A 22,740-nucleotide genomic window follows, 5' to 3' on the forward strand; every position below is an offset into this window, starting at 1 on the left:
AGCATAGCTTCAGTTTAGGACAAGCCAGGAAAATGATACAAGGACTCATTGGAATGGGAATTTAAGATCCAACCTAAAGGCCACTTTTAGAAAGTTGGAATTCTCATGCGTAAGCCAACTCTGCCTTTTTTGACAGTATTCAGTGTCACCAGACTGTTAATGCCACTCCCGAGGTGAGGTGTGTATTGCTCCCAGACAGTGGACAAAGGGCTTGGGTGATGTGCAGGGATGTGTTTCCCAGCCTGACAAGATCACCATCTGGGTTGTGCCCAGGAACTCAATTACACTTCAAAAGGTGCCTACCCTGTCATAAGCATATGCAGCTTACACCTAGGCTTCCCCCCTTTTTTTCCTAGTCATCTTTGCTCCACATCCAATGGGTGGAACGCTGCCCAAGAACTGGTTCAGCATTATCACAAGGAAGGGTTTGCACATTTTCATAGCCACATCTCTGGGTTGGCACAGGGAGCTATGACCAAGGGAAGACGGGTTTTGCCATGTATGATTTAAGTAGAGAGGGGCAATGTGGAATAGATTACATTAAAACACACAGAAAGTGCTGCAAAAGTGGGTAGAGTGCTGGAAACTCATACGTTTTACAATATTGGTTATGGAGGTGCTTGGATTTTTCTAACCCACAGGCTGGCACTGGCATCTGTTTTTTTTGAAGAAGGACTGCCCTGCTGTCTGAAACCGGGCGCCGAGAGATCCCCCTGGGGATGATTGCTGCGCCATATAAATAATAAATAATAATAATAATAATAATAAATAATAACAAGGAAGACTGGACCTGCTAGCCTTAAAACAAGGGATCCAGAAGCGACTCCACGGGTCACTTGGGTGACATCTTGTTTGAGATACAGGATACAAGCTTCTGGATGCCCTTTCCACGACACTGTCCAGCTGACTAGAATCAATGGGCTTGACCAGGTCCCCTCAGGTGGCCTCTATAGGAGTGAGTCCCAGCCCCCAAATGTTGTCCTTAAGGTCCTGGACCCTTGACTGGAGTCAGAAGGCGCTTTTATCTGCCTAACTGAAGGTTTCACTGGATTTGTCACAGAGACCCATGGAATAGTGCAGCTGCTCACAGAAGGCTTCACCAGATCTGAAGGCGAGCGACACGGTAACGCTGCAGAGTCGATCACTGAAGGCTAAACCGAATCCGACGCTGAGAGACGCGGAGCCTTATCAGATTCAAAATTGATCGATTTAAAACCCCGCAGTGCTGCACCGCACAGTCCTCACTTCAAAGTCGGATGGTAAAACTTCTAGGGGGACAAACCTGGCCCTGTAACCGGCCCACCCTCCATCAAGGTTAGCCTGAATTTATGACTTTGCCCCTGTCCGGCTCAACCAGATACCCGCAAGTGTCATTATTTTGAACTGTAAAATAAATTCTAGTTCTACTGATTACATTTTTGTTGTTTTTATGTCCTTGTATTTATTAACATTTACTCTATTTTTTTTCTAAGTTGGTTTGAGATTGCTCTTGTATTGTGTTTTCACTGTACTACTGTTTTAGTGCGGCATACATACTTTACACATTGACTCTAAGTTAAGACTCACTGCCTTTTTAGTGAATTTTGAGGGTCACCCTGACAAGGATTGTGATTATTCTTTGGAGCATGTTCTTACTCCTTTCAACAAATAACCCACATTATCACAACCAGCATGTCAAGAGCAAATCAAAGAATCTGTATGTGAGAAGTCGTCTTGAAAGCTGGTAGACTCAGTGGGTTAATGCCTTTGTTGAAGAATTCTGTGTTCATCCAGCAGGTTAAACTTTCAAGTCACCTGAAGGCTAACTCAGCCTTTCAGCATGCAATTGTTGATAAAATAATGCCCATTCAGCTGAGTCACAATAACACTAGGCTAACCCAGTTGCTTATAACTAACATTTTTAAATAGCTGGCAAGAGTAAATATGAGGGGAAGCAGAAAAACGTGTGCATTTTTGTACAAGACTAATAAACCAGAAACTAAAAGGCAAGTGTGATGAAATCCGAGCCGGAGCAAACGCAGCACCGCTCACACATTCTCACGTCACTCATAGGTAAAGAATGCCTTTATTTGTTTTCCGCGCGTCTGGCATTTTCCTTGAAAAGGTAACCCTATACACACAGGATATGCTTTTGGCGACTCCAGGAAAACGTTTTCATTTTTTTCCCTGGCTAGTCTGTAATCAAACAGGCTTAACCAGCCATTTCCTCATCTCCCTTAAGTCTGGAAAAGTCTTCGACGGTTGGAATATAAAAATCACGTATTAGCAAACTCACGGAGCTCAGCAAGAATCTCTCCCGGGCCCGTTTCTTGCACGGGGGTGAGGTGTGTACCTGCGGCCTCCCGGGAACAAGAGCCGAGACGTTTACCTACAAGGAGCCCCGCCCTGCCCTCCGTTGTTTGTGTCTGTCCAGTTCCTCCTTCGATTATACCATTGTTTATGGAAGGAAGGGGCGCACGGGTGTTTGGGAGAGGTGTGCTTTTGGCACAATGGGCACAGATGAGTTCCAGCAGCTCGCCTCCCCCTGCCCCCGCCCACCTGCGGGACAGCAGGTAATAGGTGACTGATTGCTGTCTTGCCTCACTCATTCACCTGCAAGAGGGAGGGAGAGATTCCTGCTCGGCTCTCCCACCGCGGCTGGATCCACGCAAACCTCTGCAGGTGAGGAGGACCCCTTTACTCTGACCATCGTAAACTCTGCCTGTAAGCAGGTCACCCCTCTTCTCTGGTGACCACTGCAGCCTTTAAAGAAAGGTCCTTCAAACTTGAAAGGGGGCTCAAGTGACCTGGGGAGGGAGGCGCCAGGCTTTAGTTAAAATAAGCCTTATGCTGATAACAGTGCTTTATTTTCAGTGGGGGGAAAAAGAGTGACAGTAGTGTGATGGGCCATCACTAACATATTTTCTAATTTATATCCTGGCTGGGAGAAGGTGTCAAAAGGGAAGGGACTCCAAATATTCTTCATAACCCCAAACCTCATTTCTAATCACCACACTGTGGTTACATTTACACCTTATTAAGGCCTGCCTGACCAGAGTAGTATGTTTGACGATCATCTGTTTGCATTTTTAAAACAATAGCAGCACTAACCTGCAATGTTTCAATAAGTCTAAACATACTTAGACTGCCAGCTCCGTAGAATAATTTGTGAAAAATGTTGTGATGGGGGGATTAAGGGGCATTGATGATTTTGTTTTTGTCTGTTTGTACGGGGAGGCGCGTCATTCAAAACTTTGAAGACCGCTGCTTTAAAGCCTCTTTCATTTTACTTCTTAAATTGCCTGAAAAGCCTGTTCAAGGAGACTTTGCTCCCATGTCCTGTGTGAGTGACACTTTCAGTTTGTACTGACTTTTTAGCCAATATTACTTTACATGTTAGGATTTTTAAGCCTATATTTATAATGGAAATGCCAACTAAATGTTTCGCTGTTCTCAGCAGGTATGTAAGCACAGGCCAGGTCCATGAGTCAGTGGCGTATCAAAACTTTAACCCAGCCATGGAAGAGACAGACATTTTCTACTTTGTGTGAAACCTGGCTTTGTAATCAACATTGATTGTTGTTTTGCATTTGTGTTTATTTAATATGTTTAGAACTCTGGTTTCAATGTGCGGCACGGGCTGTGCACTAAGAAGCAGAAGTTTTTCAGGTTAATGCATGGCAAAATACATCCAATCCAGGTTCTTGAATTGCATTCTGGGACTCGCAGTCCTTTTTTAAATCTCAGTACAAAATCAGGACAAAAAGTCGCAAAATGCTAACAAAAAGCTTGGACTGAACGAGCTTCTCACCCACAGAGTTGGCAAACTTGAGAGCTCTAAGCCACAGGTACCCGAAGGTGTCTCATATATCTTAGTGCCGAAGAACCTTGCTAGTCAGTGAACCTCAAAGCTTTGGTTTCTCTTCCACAGGTTGCTGTGTATAACCAATGCTTTAAATGCTATGCTATGCTGATTTGTAAAGCGCGTAGCTACGCGAAGGCTTCCCAGCGGTGAGTGAGGCATAGCATCTGATGGTGAATCAATACTAAGCAGAATGGCAAGTGTGGCTATTGCCAAGCATTTTCCTGAAACAAATCTAATTTGTATAGTTTCTCAGGTCCACTGGCATAGAATCCCAAAGTATGGGGGTCAAGTATGAAAAGGATCCGTCCCCCATCCGGTCCTTTGTCTTCGAGGCACCTTTAACAGTTGCACCTTAGAAGACCTTAGAGCCCTTGAAGGGGTATAAGGTATCAGAAGGTCCATAATAAAAGAAGGGCTCTTCCAATTTATTCCTCTGTGTGCCAGGCAGAGTGTCTTGAAAGTGAATCTCTCTTTTACAGGGAGCAAATGCAATGTGGCTAATGCACATTTTACTGAAGCGTGTTTGGGCAGTTTGAGAATCAGCTTAGGAGCAGTATTCTGGGTCAGTTGCAGGTACTCAGTACCTACACTTCTTTCATTTTAAAGGAGGAGTACCTGCACTTTTCAGCACTACTGCGATGCTTTTAATAGGAGAGTATCACCACTTATCATCAGCAAACAGTTACTCTGGGACAAGGAGTACCTGCCTTTCTATACTTCCATTTCAAGCATAGTGTAAAGGCTGATGGCATCAGAAGCTGCACTTAAAGTGATTGTTATATTTTTAGTGATATTCTAAATTAGTTATTTGTTTATTTACATTGTGTAAATTAGAAGTCATGCGAATAAACATAAGCGGCGCTGTAGCTCTAAATATTACCCATATCAACTTCCTGCCATTGAGAGCTCTGTATCGTTGCCTTTCATTAGGGAGCAAAATAGGGCAGTAACTCGATAACCTCACAATTCTGCAACTAAGGCAGAATTTGAGTGATGTGGTATTACCACGCGAGTGATGTATCACTACACAGATGTTCCGTGACAAGATACGGCTGTAAAAGCTGTATCCTTTACTCTTGAAGGAGTAAAAGGCTGGTCATAAGAAACTGAAAATAAAAGTAGCAAAACACGCAGTAGTATATTTACTAAACAGCAATCTAAATATAGGGTTGATATCATGTGAAAACATTCTTACTGCACATGGGCAATACCCACCGATGATTCGACACTGTAACTTAAATGAGATAGTTGTAGTGCAGTGGCACCTCACATAAACTGCACTATTGGATCTAGAACCTCCTGGAGAATAGGCTTGTTATGATGTATATTTTGTGGAGTGAAACGTGCCAGCATCTTGGCCCTGATGCATATGAGCTATCTTCTGTGTATTGAAGACAATTTGCTTCTTGAGGTAGGATGCCACCTCACTCCAGGTCATTAAAGACAAGGTCTCCAGTCCTTAATTTTTTACCTACACATTAATGTTTTGTGATATGTCAGTCTAATAGCTCCATGCTACAGCACCCAGAATGAGTTAGAATAGTACATAAAAGTCCACAACTTGAAACTGTGGGGCTTATTTACAAGCTCCTTGCCTGTGTCACTTTTTTTTACGCACAAACTGACACATTGGGCTTAATGCATCTGATTGTAGAGCCCTCTGTCACATTACACCTGCACCAGGTATAATGTATGCAGAGTAGGCGTTCCCATGCAAAATAGTCACATAGAAGTGGCCCAGTGAAAAGAAGCCAAAGAGTCTTTAGCGAATGCACCAGCACGCAGAGGCTCCCTTGTTGGCACTGCACTCACATCTGCCCCGCGGTGCTGGAAGGGTCAGTCAGAGAACCTAAGGGTGGCCCAAGCATCCATAGCGGTGCGGGTCCGATGGCATCCCGGCAGTGGAATAGTTGCGCAAAGGGAAAGCGGAATTAAGGCTGGTCATACAGTAGAAGGAGCACTTCTGCAGCAAATGTAAGACATTCACGTGTGTCAAGGCACCCCAGTCCGGTCCACCAATTACTCAAGTGCCTTGAAGGAGACTGCTTGCCAGGGCCGCTATTGGTGCTCACCACGTGGCAGAGGGAGACATGCATGCTTCACTGAATAGGGGGTGCACACAACATCAGCAGCCCCCCGCTTTGTAGACTCATCCAGATGAGGCAGTTGGCACCTTCAGGGAGTCAACTCTAAGTGTGTCACTGGTGCCACGTGCCTCTGGGCTCCCGACCCTTTGCACTAGGAAGCCTGCAGTCTCGAGGGATGGACCTCACTCGGCCGGATGGGCAGCGGGAGGCGTCAGGGGTCCTGTTGTCGGCCAAATCCAAGCTGCGCTGGGTAGGGGCCAAAGCTGGGCCTGAGAGGGAGCATGACTCTTTCACAGGACTCCACGCAACGCCCAGGCCCCAGCGGCTGCCATTTCGACATGTGGACCAATGGGAGATGCAGGGCCCTATCAAATGGGGAGAGCAATTCACTCACCCATCAAGCAGCTCAACACGCAAACCCAGGGGAGCAAACACGGTCCGGGTCCTCGTGTCGTGCAGCACACCACAGGTCCTGTGTTATGATTCTGTCACGGCTGCCAACTTGGCCGAGTGGCAGTTCATGGAGGAGGTCATCTCTCTGCAGGCTCAGGCACACTGTGGGTCTGATTTGATCAGGCTTCACCCTGAGCAGACGTGTCCCCTCCCGACATGCCAACAATCGTTATGGGGCCCAGGGGGACCAGGCATCTGTCCCTATACTTTACTTAGGCAGCGGAGCTCTGAGAAGTAGGTCTTACACGGATGCCATCTTGGACACGCCCCCCTGATTTCCAGATTAGGGGCAGATTCCACTGGTGCCACTGAATTATTAAAGAATCTAGGCAACTATTGAAAGACTACACATCTGGTTTCCCAAAGGTTTGAATCTCCATTCTTTTGGTATTCGGGCATAAAGAATTTAGCTTCATCCAGGTGGCTAGTGGAACAAAGCAAGATTGAGCAAAGGTCTGAGCTTCCGAAAGGAGGCCTTGAACCTTGTAAAGAATTTGAGTGTCATATGCATATTCAGAAAATGACAGGCCAAAAGAAGCAACCCAATGGGCAAGTGTTGCAACATAAAAATTTAATAGGGTAGGACTGAAGGATGATCCATGAAGGACACCACAAGAACCAGGTTACAAGTAAAATAGGAATTGTCCAGCGAGAGAGCTTGCATGCACCCTCTTATAAAGGCGCCTAATAAACTCCGCAGTTCCACTTAAAACTGTATCCTGCAGCGTGATAAGCAAGATGTTATGCAAGACCATGTCAAATGCAGCAGAAAGGTCAAGTAGGACCAGGATGTAGCTGTCACCCTTGTTCAAAGTGCGTGTGATGTCTTTTATAGCTCCTATCATCACGGTCTTGGCGGTCAGCCCTGAAGAAAAAACAGATTGTTGAGAGTTGAGAAGATTACGTGCTTCCAGGAACTAATGAAGCTGTTGTCTAGCTTATCTCTCTGTAAATAAGGGGTATGGTCAATGCCTGATTACAGGAGTCAGGAAATGGACCAGACAGAAGGGAGTGTGAACTGATGAAGTGGATGGCAGCAATACAATTGGATTACTTTGTTTTGATGATCTTTACAAGAATGACTGTCCAGTCCGAGGATAAAAGAGCATCAATTACCGATAGGAGTAGAATGTAGCCCTGGATCAATACGTTTAATTATTTTATTTTGAAAGAGATCTGACAAGGTATTGCCGAAGTTGGGAGATGGAGATGAGTGGTTGCGAGTGATTTTGGGTGCACAAGGTATTGATAAATTGCAAAGATCTCCTTGGAGAAAGTAGGTGAATTAGTGATCCTCATGTGGTAATAATAAGATCTAATTTGTCCAAGCAGTTTATTATAGTTGCGTGGTTCCTCTTCATAGCTCTTTCTGGACAATGGGCAGGATGAATGATGTAAGAGTGGCTCACATTTTTTACAATGTTTCTTTGCAGTGTGGAGTTTGCTGTTATACCAATGCGGGCCGAGGGCGGACTTCTATAAGATTTAAGAGGTTTTGTGGGAATGAAGATATCCAGAGGTTTTTTTAGGCAAGGAGTTCAATTGCTCTATCATATTTTCATCTGTACCAGAGAAAAATGGCCTACTCAATTCTAAGCATTGTGTTAATGGTGGAGTATTATGTTTAGACCAGCAACGTGGTGCTCTAATAGTTTCTGGGTGGGTATGTGGAGAGTAACTGATGTGAGCATTGCTGTTGAAAAATGTGCCTTTATGATCAGTCCATATGAGTGTCAGAAAGGAGTCTGAAGAGACCAAGGATTCTTGGGGAAACACATAATCCAAGGTGTGTTCACTATTGTGTGAGGCACATGTAACCACTGGGCTGAGTTGAATGGAATTCCATATCTTAACTAATTCTGAAACTTGTTTGTTAGTGTAATTGTCCAAACGTAGGTTAAAGTCACCCGTTATCGTGATATTGCCTAAATATGCGAAATGAACATAAACGAGATCCTGAAAAGACTTGAGAAGAGTGGTAATGTTGTTGCTGAGAAGTCGATAAATAAGCATTATATGAATGGTGAATTGCTAGTTGATGGTAGACCTAAGGACTAAAAATTCACATTCCTCTAAAGGGCTGACTGCCCAAGAAGTCGCTTGTAATGCTACTTTAGACACAAATGCTATACCTCCTCTCCGGTTTCGAGGCTTGCATTACTTGTTGCGTAATCGGAGGGAAGTTCAGTGCCATCTCTGGTAAAGTGTGTGCCTTATACCACGTTTCTCTAACTCCAATGAAATCTGGTTTATGATCAACAAACAGTTCACATAACTCGAAAGCTTGCTTGACCGGAAAACGTAGGTTAATCAATAGACTGGATTGATGATTTAATTTGGCCTGCCAGCGTACTTCGGTTGGTAAGGGATTGTTCTGAACTGATGCATTCAAGTTACATTGGTGTAATATGCTGACTGGAGTGTAGGAAAGGGAAATGATCTAGGCATGGAGACAGATAGAGCTCAAAGAGGCATAGTTTAGTTCTAATAATGGTTTACGCCTTGTCTCCAATAAAAATTTCACTTGGGCCTGGTCAAGGCATGGAAGGACACAGAGGTCTTGCATTTGGCGCATCAGTGGCTCATCCACTGCATGCATTGTTTGTGCAACCTGGCCTGTAAATGATGTCAGCGGCAAAGACCAGAGTGCTGAATCCCACCCCCCCAAAATGGCACCAAGTCATGGAAGGATGGATCCCAATTTCTAAAACTGAATGCGAGCAAAACTCAGCTGCTTACCAGCAGACACAGTTTAGCAATTAGTATTGGAGCAGCCCTCCGCCCCACATGACAGTCGTTAAGGTAAATTACTTGAAATGCCATTCTAGACCAGGTCTTATTACAGAAAATGCCGTTAAACCCCCTACCTAGCTGATGCTTTTATCGCCTTTGCCCCCTCCAAAAAGATCCTTCCTTTCTGTATGGAGGAATCTTATTCCTGCGTGGTTGCCCCGTGCATCTTTTGAGGCCTGAAGTATTGTAACTGCTCACGTCTTAGTGAGACAGGCTATGCTATTGGCTGGCTCTGTGTAGCGTGGGCATAACTTTGCATTGTTGATGTTGCAGAATCTTGGCTAAAGTGAGCTGGTTGCTGAGGCACGTAGAGGTCTGGATTTGCTGTCAATTGAACTATTCACAGTTCATGTATGGCTATCACTGGCTTCGGAGTTTGCTTCTCCTCTGTACTCCGAGCTTAAAGGGGAAGGATATGGTGGTTGCTCAGTTCCACGCCTATTCCCTGAGCTTTGGAATATACGCTGCAGTTGCACCTAAAAGATTGTCAACCACCTGGTGTTTGGGAGAGCGTTGAAGACATTGTCTTGTCTCTTGTGGAGCTCTTGCTCTTCCTATGTGGCTGCTGCAGTACTGGCTCAGTTGTTGTGTCTCAGCATCAGAGGCATCTGCTGGTGTCTGCTGCCCTTTGCAAGTGATCAGATCAAATCATGACACAAATCTCCCACACTCTGAGCTTCAAGGCATGTGAATTTAACATTCTACATGACACTGCCCAGACTCTGTCTGGGAACTGACATTGTCATAGATAGCACCATATGCACTCAGCACTCCTTTGTGAATGAATGAATGGAAGAGACCACAGAGTAACAGGTTAGAAAGTTGTGTAAACCAACTTCACTAGCTCCAGGTGTGCTGCATCCATTGTCTGTAAATACCACTCCTGAAACCTGTTGAATGTTTCAAAAGACACACACAGCTGCTATACACATACAGCTTATTTCACGCTGGCATTGGGATGTCTTATGCCCGAATATATATATATATATATTAAAAAAATATGTTTTGAACTTGCTGCTCTATATAGACCCAAAGAGTGAATTTATGTAGTGGAATTTCCCTATCGTGTGAGAACGTTTCATTTCCCCTAAAGACATTATCTTTAAAGGTGCAATTCCTTCTGTTGTACTGGTCTTCAAAGAATAGCCCATTAGAAAGGAATGATTGAGGTGAAAAGCTCTGTGGGAAACCACCAAAGTCAGTCCACCACATCAGTCACCTATACTGCATTACTCATTACCAAACAGTGTATTCACCTATACAATTAGTTTAAATGCCTACATTGCCAAGTTATCTGTATTGCTCATCCTAAGGCTGATGGCCAGTAATAACACTTAAGGGACCGGATCAGCAAGGAATTTCCCCATAACTGAAATCTCTGTTGACTAACCACTTCCTGGTTAAGGAATGCATGTCTCAATTCATGGGAGGGTTCTAAAGTGTTGTAAACTAGGGAAAGAGCAACTCAACTACAACAAAGACGTAATCAACAAAGAAAGCAATCTGGGGAGACACTTCAGAATTGGAATGGTATGCTACATTACACAAGGGGTGTTTAACAGTATGGATGGATCCATGAGAGATTTTCTAGATAGCAGTATGAATTGAATGTACATATAACTAATCTAAATGGGATTAGAACATTGGAATGTTGGGAGCTCCATTAAAAAAATAGAGTGTTCCGGGCTTCAAAGGGCTGGTAGAAGCCCAGAGATCCACAATTCCAATGTTTGTTCACAGCTGTTGCTATCAACAAAAGACATCACAGAGCCCGAGGGGATTTTGATCCCTCGGGCTACGTGAGGCCTTTGTTTTCTGCCCTCTAGGGGTGAATTGTTCTAATAGCCTTAGATCCCCTTAGTAGCAGGATCTACTGGCCATTAATTGCCCACTCCCTCTTTAATGCTGGAGCGGGCCTTCAATGGCCAAAAGGCTATATTAGAACATTGAAATGTTCAGAGCTCCGTTGAAGACACTGGACTAACTCTGGGCATATATGACTGGTATAAGCCCGAAGCTCCAACATTCCAATGTTTGTCTTTATGTTTCTCCCTTTTTAATTTAGAGCATATTACCCTTAATGGATGGAATTTTCTATTAGCCGTTTAGCCCTTCTGCCTCAGGCTATACCAGTTGTTGAAGGCTCTTTGCTGCCGTGCCACTGATGTAGGACAGAGCTGGATTTAAGGATATCTGACGTCAAGCCAGGATGGATTTTCAAACGTCTGTGCCTTTCCTTTTTCCTGAGTGCGACACTGCCGCCAGAAGACTCACTCCTCTTCCCCTGCCAAAAGTTTCTTTCTTCAAGTGACGATAGGAAGTTGAAGTTCAAAGAATTGAATTGGAGTTCTGAAGAGATTCCCATCCACTTTCTTCAAGTGACGATAGGAAGTTGAAGTTCAAAGAATTGAATTGGAGTTCTGAAGAGATTCCCATCCACTCCCAGATAAAATGCGTACGTTTTATCTGGAAATTCTACAAGATCTGTCAAGGAGGCATAAGTTGAGCTCAGGCCAAAGTGGTGACTCTTATTGAGTGATCCTTCTTGCAGCATCTCTGGTCCCTATCTGTGAATTAAGAAGGTCTGGATTGGGGGCGTGGCTATGCTCCGGCTAAAATGGCCGCCTGATCCGGGAGCTCCGGTTGACCGAGCCCCCAACTGCCTGCAATCCGATCAAAATCCGCAGATTCCTGCGGATAGCCGGTGGCGCCAGATCCCCCTGCCGGCGCTTCACCCAGCGTTCTGACTCTGGCCCCTCTGCCCCGCTCCGTCATCGAGCGAGGGCCCTAAGTGCGGCTGCCCGGGAGCGGGCCCGAGTAGGGAGGGCTTCGCGGCCGGCTTGCCGACACAGGCGAGTCCCCGGCCTGGGGCCTGTTTGAAAGGGGCTGGTCGGGCCCCGGGGGAAGCGCTCTGCTCCATCCGTACTGCGCCCCCTGGGGGCTGATGCCCCCTGAGTGCTGTGACCCCTGCCTGGGCACCCACAGCGCCCACACGTCCGAGGACTGAGCCGCACCAGGGGAGGAGAGGGGCCGGCGTGGGCGGCCGCAACGCGACAAGAGACGGCGGCGTTGACCTAAATCGACGATACAGCACTGCGCCAAAGCTGGGAGGCTGCAGACTCTACGACCTGGGCCCGGCAAGCGGAGGGGCCTTTACAGACGGAGGGTGGGTTCTTAACCCACAACTTGGCGCTGTGGCGTAGGGTCAGCTGAAATCCCTGCCCGGGACCCATATTATCATTGGACGCCCTCCCTGTACAGATCTGTGTGCTGCAAACATCCTGTTACCATTGTATTGGGCCTGAAGTGACTCCATTGCTCTGTGGACCCCTCACGCTAGTCTGTGGCTAGCCTGGCCCTGCGCGGCAAGGGTCACCGCTGGGAAACTGGACTTGTGCACATGCTGACGGGCGGCGGCTGAGGCGGGGCGGGCCTGCCGTGATGGCGCGGTGCCTGGGAGCCGGCCCTGGCTGGTGAGGGTGTGGGCCCTCGGGGATCGTGTGTCTCGGGCGGCGGTCCCCCCCCCCCGGCTGTCCTGTGCCGCGGACGCAGGCCTCTAACAAACCATTGCACCGACCGCGCCCACAGGCCTGGACTACAACAAAACGCACAAACATGAGGCCTAAGCAGGGCACATCCACCCAGCCGCACAATCTTGACAAATACACAGTGCATAAGGGCGCGCAGCGGACGGAAGTGCCGACAGGCGGCCAACAGAGTCAAACAGAACCATCGCTGGTCAACATCATGACGGCCATTCAATCATTGGGAACGACCCTGGAAACCAAGATAGACAAGATGGCCATAGAAATCAACCTTCTCCGAACTGATCTTAACAAGACGTCCGAAAGGACGAAAGCGAACGAGGCCGGCATTGCTGAACTGCAGACGTCGACTAAACAACTGGAGCGGCGTGTAAATGACCTGATCCATCAACACCGCCAGATGTCGCTCCGGCTGGACGACCAGGAAGGGAGGGCCCGAAGGAGTAATATCCGCCTTGTTGGTGTGCCAGAGGACCTCGAGGGGCCTAGTGTGGAACTCTTTGTAGAAGACTTGATTCTCAATCACCTCAAGCCAAAGCGTCTGTCCAACATATTTACTGTCGAGCGCGCACACCGGGCGTCCATCCCAAAACCGGGAGCACCACCGAGGACGATTATTGCAAAAATCCTCAACTACAGGGATAGAGACGCCATCTTGCAAGCGGCCAGACGAGCTGGGGACCTACTATACGAGAACGCCACAATTTGGTTCTTCCCTGACTTCACCCTCCAAGTTCAACAGGAGAGGAGATCCTTCGCAGGTGTAAAGAGGGCGCTTAGAGAAAAAGGCATTAAATACATGATGTTTTTCCCTGCCAAGCTCAAGGTCCTTGCAGGAGGAAAATCCTTCTTCCTCACTTCGCCGTCGGAGGTGCAGGACTGGATAGACCGAGAGGCGCCCACCGTTGGTGAGGGAGCAGAGTGCCAAAACTGGAGAGACACCCAGACCGCATCTCCGGGATCTGCGGCTGGGAGATCTGAACAAGACGGTCAGAGTCAACGCTCCTGGAGATCCCGCTCCGCCAGTCCGAGATGAGACGAAATGCATGAGGCGGCCCAACGAGGGGACTGCGGGACCTGTAAAGCTGATAAGTGCTTCTTTTGTATATTGAGGTGTTGCGTTTGGTCCTAATGTGCCTGTCTGCGGGGGGAATAGACCTATTTGGTAATATGACTTACTATAGCCACTCGACGATGTAACTGCAGGACTCATAGACAATTTCCACATTTGAAGTTGGGGGGGAGGGAGCCCGGGCTGCGGGTGGGGCCAGGGCCAGTGCACGCTCCGAGTGAAAGGTTCACCAGGAAGGGAAGACGGGTTGCTTAAAGTTCTAGTTTCTTCCTTCCAGGGATGTGTATTTTGGGCGAAAGGCACTCTGCTAATTGGGGATGTGGGTAGTTCTAAACCCGTGGAGCAGGGGAGCAGGGAGGGGGGTGAGATGAGGGAAGTTGTAAATGTGGGTGAAGAGGGAAGGGGGGTGGTAGGGGTCAGTTATGGGATTTTGGCACTGTCACATCAAGAATGCTATTGTCTAGTCTAAATTTTTGCTACTTTGCGCAGGGCCTCAAGTCAAAAACGCTGTTTCAAACACTGGCAGGAGGTTTTGAACGGTAGGAGGGAGTATCCGTTAGGAGGTACACGTATTGATGAAGTCGGATAAGAGCCTAAATGTACTGAGTTGGAACGTCAACGGGCTGGGGGACAAGCTCAAACACACCATTGTTCTGCAATTTGTTAAAAGACATCTCCCTGATGTAGTACTCCTACAGGAGACACACTTACTAGGTAACACATGCCACGCACTGAACCGATGGGGCTACTACATGGCGGCACATGCCGGCTTCACTTCGGGATCGAGGGGGGTAGGCATCGTGCTTCGGCGCAACTTCCCATTGGTTATTGAGAACTGTGATTCCGACCCCCTGGGGCGCTTTGCTGCGATTTCGGGTTCCTGGGAGGGTTTCAAGATTAACCTAGTCACGGTTTATACACCACCTGGTCTTCAAACGCAATTGTATCAGGATCTAGGTAGGGTGCTCCTTTCACTTCCCGAGGGGCGCCTCCTGATAGGGGGAGACTTTAACGCTGGGGTATCAGGGACCCTCGATAGACTTCCTCCTAGAGACATCCCACCGGGTCACAGATGGCTTACTGACTTCCTTGACGCCTTCGGCCTTCTGGACCTGTGGCGAACTCGCCATCCCCAAGAAACACAATACACCACCTTCTCGGGCCCACACCGTTCGTTCTCCCGCCTTGACTACATCCTAGCGCCACAATATCACGACACAACACTTCAGGAGGTTGTACACCTGGCGAGAGGTATCTCTGACCACTTGCTGCTGCTTGCCCACCTCACAATTGGAGCCAAACAAGAGGGCTGTACTGCGCCGATTAACTCATGGTACCTGCGCTGTGAACCCATTAGATGGAAACTCCTCCTTTCAATAGATCGATACTTCGCAGAAAACGACGGCACGGTGGCCTCGTCCACGGTGCTTTGGGAGGCTTTTAAGACCGTGCTTCGAGGGGAGGCCCTCTCAGCGATCTCCGGTCTCCGTAAAGAACGGGAAGGGCAAATCGCCAATATGGAACGGGACCTCCTAGAACGGGAGGCAAGGGCTAACGCCGGTGTGAGCCCGGAGCAGTTCACCTTATGGAACTTAAGGTGGCGGAATAAAGAGCCCTAGCCACTGACGCTGCCAAGACCGTGGCCAGGGATAAAGAGGGTAGACTCTACGATCAAGGGGATAAAGTGGGCAAGCTCATAGCCTGACTTGACAAAAAACAACAGGCACAGAGAATAGTTGCAGAGCTCAAAACAGAGTCAGGTACCGTAATTACGGAACCTCGTGACATAGTCAGGGAATTCGCGTCCCATTATCGGAAAGTATACAGCAAAGGCTCGGACAGACCGGAGGAAGACTAAGTCTCCTTGCTGACCGACATTCGTATGCCCACTCTCTCAGACTCGGAGAGAGAAGACTTGGAGGCGCCACTCACCGTGGAGGAACTTGCCCGAGCGATCAGGGACCTCCGGTCGGGGAAGGCGCTGGGACCAAACGGCTTGCCAATAGAACTATACAAGCTTACACCCTCTGGCCTTGGCCCTTACCTAAAGAGGATGTTTGAGGAGAGCAGGGATCGGGGCATCCTACCGCGCGATCAGTGCATAGCCACAATAGTGGCCATCCACAAAGACTGAAAACCTAGAGACTCCTGTGCCTCTTATAGGCCCATATCCCTTCTTAACGCAGAGCCCAAAATATTGGCCAAAGTCCTCGCTAACAGGCTTAAATCTGTCCTTCCCGTCTTGGTCCACCCGGACCAGTCTGGCTTAATGCCACACCAAAACACAGCGCTTAATCTCCGAAGGTTGCATGGAGGTTTGGGAAGATGCCACGCTATCCAGGAGGATGCGGTGGTGCTATCCCTAGAAGCTACAATGGCGTTTGACACGCTCGAGTGGTCATATATGATGGCGGTCCTCCGTAAGCTGGGATTCGGCCCGAGCTTTATAGGATGGGTGCGCCTCCTATACACGGCGCCCTTGGCCCAAGTCTCTGTCAATAATAAAATCTCTGAAATATTTGAACTTGGACGGGGAACGCGACAGGGTTGCCCCCTCTCGCCCTTCCTCTTTGCCCTTTCACTGGAGCCCCTGGCCACGTGGATCAGGCAAGACCTGTCCCTGAAGGGGATACGTTGGGCTGACGGATGGGAGGACAGGATTTCGCTCTATGCGGACGACGTCCTGCTATATCTCACCAAACCCCGTAAGTCCCTAATAGTGGCCATGGATATAATCACCAGCTTCGGGAAAAACTCAGGTTACAGCATTAACTGGGGCAAGTCCATCCTGTATGTCCTACGGGGAGACGTTCCCTCGCTCCCGCGGAACTGCCCGATCGAGGTGGCCACAGAAGGGTTCCGTTACCTGGGGGTCTTTATCTCCAAAGATCCAGATGTAAGATATGAGAGGAACCTTCTCCCGCCTCTACAACGCTTCAAAAGAGACGCTGCCTCTTGGCAACGGCTTCCACTTTCCCTCCTCGGACGGGCAGCACTCTTCAAAATGATGGCATTGTCTAGGTTCCTGTACGCCTTACAAAACTACCCAGACCGGGTCCCGCAGGCCTATTTCGCTTCCATTGAGGCCACACAGAGAGAACTGCTGTGGTCTGGAATGCCAAGCATATCCATTCAGAAACTTACCCTGGGATGGTTTGATGGCGGTATAGCGCTCCCTGACATCCGTAAATACTACTGGGCCGTGCACCTTTCTGCCATCAACCAGTGCACGTACAGCGATGGGAACGACCCGGCATATGGAACTTGGCTCTTGCCGGGCGGAAACTTCGAGGCGGCGCTATACTCCAAACCGGGACGATACACGCTGACGGGGCCCACGCAACACTCGGTGCAGTTGTGGTATGTAGTACAACGCAAACTGGGATGGGCTGACACCCTCACGATGGCCACCCCCCTATGGGTTTCGGAGAGACTGGGCAGGCTCGGTCGCACCAAGGGGTTCCGGAACTGGGACCTCATTGGCATATCCCACGTTCGGGACCTATGGGGCCCGGAGGGGATGATATCCTTGTCTCGCTCCAGCACACCTACGAACTAGCTCCCTCGGAACATTTTAGATACACACAGGTCAGGCACTCCCTCCAGGCCAACATTCCTGCGGGAACACAGCACCCTGCCTCCCCACCGCTGGACGATAGGCTCCTAGATGGTCACCTCCCTGAACATGCTATATCACTCACTTACAAAAAAATCATTAACAACTCCCCGGACCTACTACTCCCCCTCAAAGGTAAATGGGAAGCCGATTGCCTAGAAATAGATGAGGAAGAATGGAGAACCACACTTGCCTCCCCTAAGGAGGTTGCCATAACGGCCAGACTCCGGCTCATTCAGCTAAAAATGTTACACCGAGTCTACCTTTCAGGGACTAGACTGCAGCGAATGGGCCGAAGTGCAGATGGGCTTTGTAGGCGGGGATGCGGAGAGACAGGGACCTTCTTTCACATACTTTGGGAGTGCCCACTGCTGCAGCGCTACTGGACCCGAGTGACCTGATGTATGCAGGAAGTCTGGGGGGTGGAGATCAGACTCGAAGCAAAAAGATGCCTGTTAAACATTTGGGAGCCCACTGACCTGTCACGTAGTGGGAAGTTGTGGGCACTCTGGGGTTTATGATCACCAAGAGGAATATTGCTAGGCGGTTCCGCCTCCGAAGGTCGGCCTGTGGAAAACCGATATGGACTGGTGCATGCTCCAAGAAAAGGCGGTATACGAGGCACGGGGGTGCCCTCAGAAATGGATACAGATATGGACCACATGGAACGAATATAGAGGGAATATCTGTGAACCCCCCCAGAACGTCCCTATTGACGAACCGCATGTACTGTAAACGCTATATGATGTACTGTCAAATGCCTCCCTATCGTGATAACTAAGTATGTCTTGAAATTCACTGCGCATGAATGTAGATACTCAATGCCTTGACTGTGATGACTGCCACCTATTTCCTTGTTGTTAATAAAAAGAAAAAAAAAAAAAAAGAAGGTCTGGATTGTTTGGCTCCTCGGAGGAGTCAATTTTGAAGGGTGGGCCTGGCCAGATCACACTGCAACTCTCCCCCTTTGCTTGGACAAAAGTGCAGACAAAGGAAGCAGCAGAAGCTATGTCTGAGTTTCTAAAATATCGGAGATCCTTTTTGTGGACAAATGCTGTTTTCAGTGAAGTCTAAACTCTTATCCATTTCCATGGCCAGTAGTGTCCCTGTCTCTTTAGTGGGCCCCCACGGAAACTTCTTCCCCCACAGATAGGACAAAGTTCTAAGACGGTTCCCTTCAAGCAGCCAATCAGCTGAATACATGGCTAGCCTGTCGTCCTGGAGACCGACTGCTGCAGTGTCTCCCCTAAAGATTTTCTCTAGCACTAGCCCGCTCTTCAGTACCACCCTATTACTCGCATGTTGCTCATAATTGCTTGATGCGCTTAACATTTATAAATAAATAAAAATGCTAAGTCCCCATTGTTTAGGGATTTCTATCCATGAATCTGTTTTGAATGGAAAGCGTTGCAAATAATTGCTAAGTTAAAGTGATTGGTTAAAAAGGGAAAACAATAGTTATAACGTTTGTATTGCAGATGCTTTTGCTAAATCCCAAATTGATTTGAGTTTGAAAGCTGCAGCACTGTGCACACTAATTTCACTGTGGGGTACCAAGGCCTGGTGAAATGGATAGTATCATACAGAAGATTAATATACTCCATATGGGACACTTATTGGCACTTTAATTTTTCTGTTTGGTAAGATCCCTCCTGGATAGCAAATGAAAATAGTCCAACTTGTGTCTAATGTTCTATGCAGCTATTTACCTTCATGACTAGGATTTTGCACCTTGAATTGAGGTAGGAGATAACTTCATGGAGGAGCCACACCACAGTGCAGATCTTGGTGAGGCATAATAGACATGATTTGGTCACACGTGTAGCAGAGTAACAAAAAACAAAGTTTCAAGGTCTTGCAAAGATGGTGGTAAAGCGTGCAGACTACTACCCTGGTTTATAGAGTAGAAGCACCAGAGGGCTTCTACAGACAGGCTGGAGTATGACAGTGGACACATTTCCTTCTCAATAAAGAGTGAAATGCTTCCCCTTCCTCTTAACCTTTCTACTGGGAAAGTACTTCACTGCACACATTTCCTACTCAATGAAGATTACAATGTTTCCCCTTCTTTTGCTTTTTGTTGCAGAAAGCACCTCAAGGCACTCTTATCATTCTTGTACTCCTAACTTAAACCCATATTTATTCTGTACTTTTGTGAAGGTGTTCCTTCCTGATTTATGATTGATCTATGAAATCATTCAAATTTAAATAAGTTGCTTGCTGTGGCAAGAGTTGCAAAATAACTTTTCGTAAGAGGCCAGGCACGGGTTTACTTCCGTTTATGCTCCGAACAGACACAATGGTGATGGTGAGTGATTGGGCTGCTCAGTCAAATTTGTTTTACATTTTTGAATTTAGTTCTTCTTAACTGAATGGATATCCAAGCCTAAAATCAACAGAAGTCAATAACCTACAGACTGGGAAAGAGTAACTAATTCCCATTGAAGCCACAAAGAGATTTTCAAAATGGCCGCCCCTGATAGAGTAGGTGTGAAAAGCAAACAGTGCGCATGACTGGCTTGCAATCAATTACTCCTGCGAATAAATAAAGAAGAAAGGAAGGACAAATATTAGAAAAAACTGAAAAAGATAACCGGTCAAAAAAGAAGTTTACAGCGGAAGTGGCAGGTGGAAGGCTCTGATACCTTGCAAAATAGCACATGTTGCTGCTCTCTCTTGTTAAATTACCTTAAGACCTTGCCTCCTTAGATTGAACTACTTCAGCCAGATTGTCCTCTAGGATTGTTGAGATATATTACATTTGATTCTGAAATATTTTTTTTAAATCTAAAAGTAAGCAGGCAAGTGTCTCCCTGAAACGAAATAACAACATAGGACAGCAAAGGTTTGTAAATTGCTAAATATTCATAACAGTTACTACAAAAATGATTACATTCATTAATACAGGCGCAAGCACACCAGTTTATATCGCTTCACACTACCCAAGGGAAGGAACATAACCCAGGAATAGCCCAAAATAAAGTAAATGGTATTCAGGATCAATGAAAATGCATTTTTCCAAGACACAAGGTGCTCAACATAAAAAAAAATTCACTATGGGTAAAATAAACCAGTCAACTATATCCTGACTTCATCTAATATAAAGCGTTTTGATACCCTTTAGGGTCATGTTCGCGCTATACGAAACTTTATAAATAATAAAATAATGTCAACTGTCAAACCAGATCAAGACCTCTGGTGGATGTAAGAAGACCCTCTACAGCAGCACTGCTAGCCTGCAATCCATGAAATGCAGGATAAAAACGAAAATGCCAATCCATCTCAAATGGTCGGTGTGGAGCATCCCAGATGAAATTCACAAGTCACTGTCCATGCTCCATTTCAGAAAACAATAGTTCAGTACTACACTGGGGAAGCAGCATTTACAACGCTGCCCAAACCATGCATGCCATTACATGGCAAGCGTTGCAACAAATGCGTCTTAACCACACATTCCTTTACCACGCATATCGTTACAATGACATGCCTTAGGGGAACGCCATTAGTCTTCAAAGCTCAACACTTTCCCTAGTGTTGCGCATACTGGAGTTGAAATAGTAAATCATACTTCTCTGAAGTCCAACACTTTCCCTAAGGCATGTCGTTGTATCCTTTGCGGAGGAGCCACCCCTGGGTCCATTGTTTGTCTATTAGTCAAGTTACACTGTGATCTTTTGTTGGTAGCCGTTCTTGGTTGTACACTTCTCAGTTTTCTTTTGTGTGTTCCTCTTCATGTAATCCAGTGACTCAGAGTATTGCTAGAAAGTTTACGATCTTTTTGTTTGTTTCAGCATGCATAACATATAAAATTAAATCCAGTTATAGGAGGGGTGCTGGATTATCTATATATAAATCAAAGTAACCATCAAAAATCATTAATACTAGGCTGGGCACCTTTGTTCCCTTTTGTAGATGTACCCTACCCCAAAGAGCGAGGATGCTGTTCTGTCCACATTCCATCGCACATAATAAATAGTATCATATGCCAATTGTAGATAACCTACAATTTCAGTCCAAAGGGAGGAGGCAGTAGCAGAGTTGCTGCATTCCACAGTACAGGAGACGAGAAAGCGCAAGGGAAGAAAAAGTTGCGGAGAGGATTTGTGTTACAATAATGGTGTGAGAAAGTAACATAGGAGAAATATAGTTGGATTTTTCCATATGAAGGAAGTTTCCAAGATTTTGAACTCATCCTGTTGACTGGTTGCTATAGCAACACATTTCTCTCCTGTTCTCTTTTTTTTCAGGATGACACAGATTCCTTGCTTCCCTTTTGTGAATTGGGGGAAGCTTCCATAATTTCTCCATTTTCTTCCTCACCCACTCTTCCTTTGCCTTGTGTGTTGGGAGAAACCCCATTGCCCACCATTGTTTTCTACTCATCTCTTTCCTCTCCTCCTCGCTTCATCCCGGTTGCTATAAATAAGTCAGCTTCTTCACATTCTCTCTCAACTATATTTTCTTCCTTTACCTCATGGTTGTTCCATTGACTTTATTCCAACAAATGTCCCTGCCTATATCCTAGTACGTCTATACACCTTTGACCCACATCTATATAATATACTCTTACTGATTCCCCTACATATGTCCTAGTACCTCTACCCAACCCTGTTTTTAGTACCTACGTCTATTCCTACATATACCACAGACCCGCTTCACCCCCTGCTTTCATTCCTTCTGTGCCAACTTCTTGCACCACTCTTTGGTGGGTATCTTTTCATTGCCTACAATTCTTAAGGAAAAGGGTTGTCCTCATTTCAAAAATTGACGTATTTCCAAAATGAGGAACTTGTTCTTGATGGACTTCTTCCACGACAAGATCACAGTCATCTAAAAAAAACTTCACATCCCCCGCCACCAACAGCATCAGCTTGCTCACATCCACAAAGCAAAACCCGAACACCTGCTCACCAAGTGGGTCCGTCTCACAACTCAAACCGCAATCCCCCTCATGAATTCCGTACACTTGGGAGCACGTAAGGACCCCTGTCCGCTCCACATCTCCAACCTTGGAAGCAAGACTATGGTGACAAGCTCGAGAAAGTCCTGAACACCTCCATTACCTCTGCCTTCTTCCCTGTGGACAGGAAACACGCTGAAGTCCGGCCCCTCCCAGAGAAACTATCCGCAGACCTAGTTGAACCGAAGAACAATGGATGCATCCCCCTGCTCCCATCTCCAGCAAAGGTTCTTAGGAAAGCAATCAACCAGCAACTCACCAAACACCTTGAAGGCAACAACAACTGGACCCCTCTCAATCCAGATTCTGAGCCAAAAACAGCACTGGGACAGCCCTGATCGCAGCCACCGATGACATCAGGGCCCTCCTG

At 47.0% G+C, this 22,740-nt stretch overlaps 1 protein-coding gene across 1 annotated transcript in view; it reads left to right on the top strand.

The window, feature by feature from the left end:
• The first annotated feature begins 2,209 nt into the window (after positions 1–2,209).
• The window catches only part of TMPRSS2 (transmembrane serine protease 2), a 341,947-nt gene continuing 321,416 nt past the window's right edge, over positions 2,210–22,740 (top strand). Inside the window, exon 1 of the mRNA XM_078656813.1 lies at positions 2,210–2,661. The gene's annotated coding sequence lies outside the window, so the exon portion shown is untranslated. The remainder of the gene's footprint in view (positions 2,662–22,740) is intronic.

This window comes from Lissotriton helveticus, chromosome 8 (assembly GCF_964261635.1).
Source record: "Lissotriton helveticus chromosome 8, aLisHel1.1, whole genome shotgun sequence".
Lineage (NCBI taxonomy): Eukaryota > Metazoa > Chordata > Amphibia > Caudata > Salamandridae > Lissotriton > Lissotriton helveticus.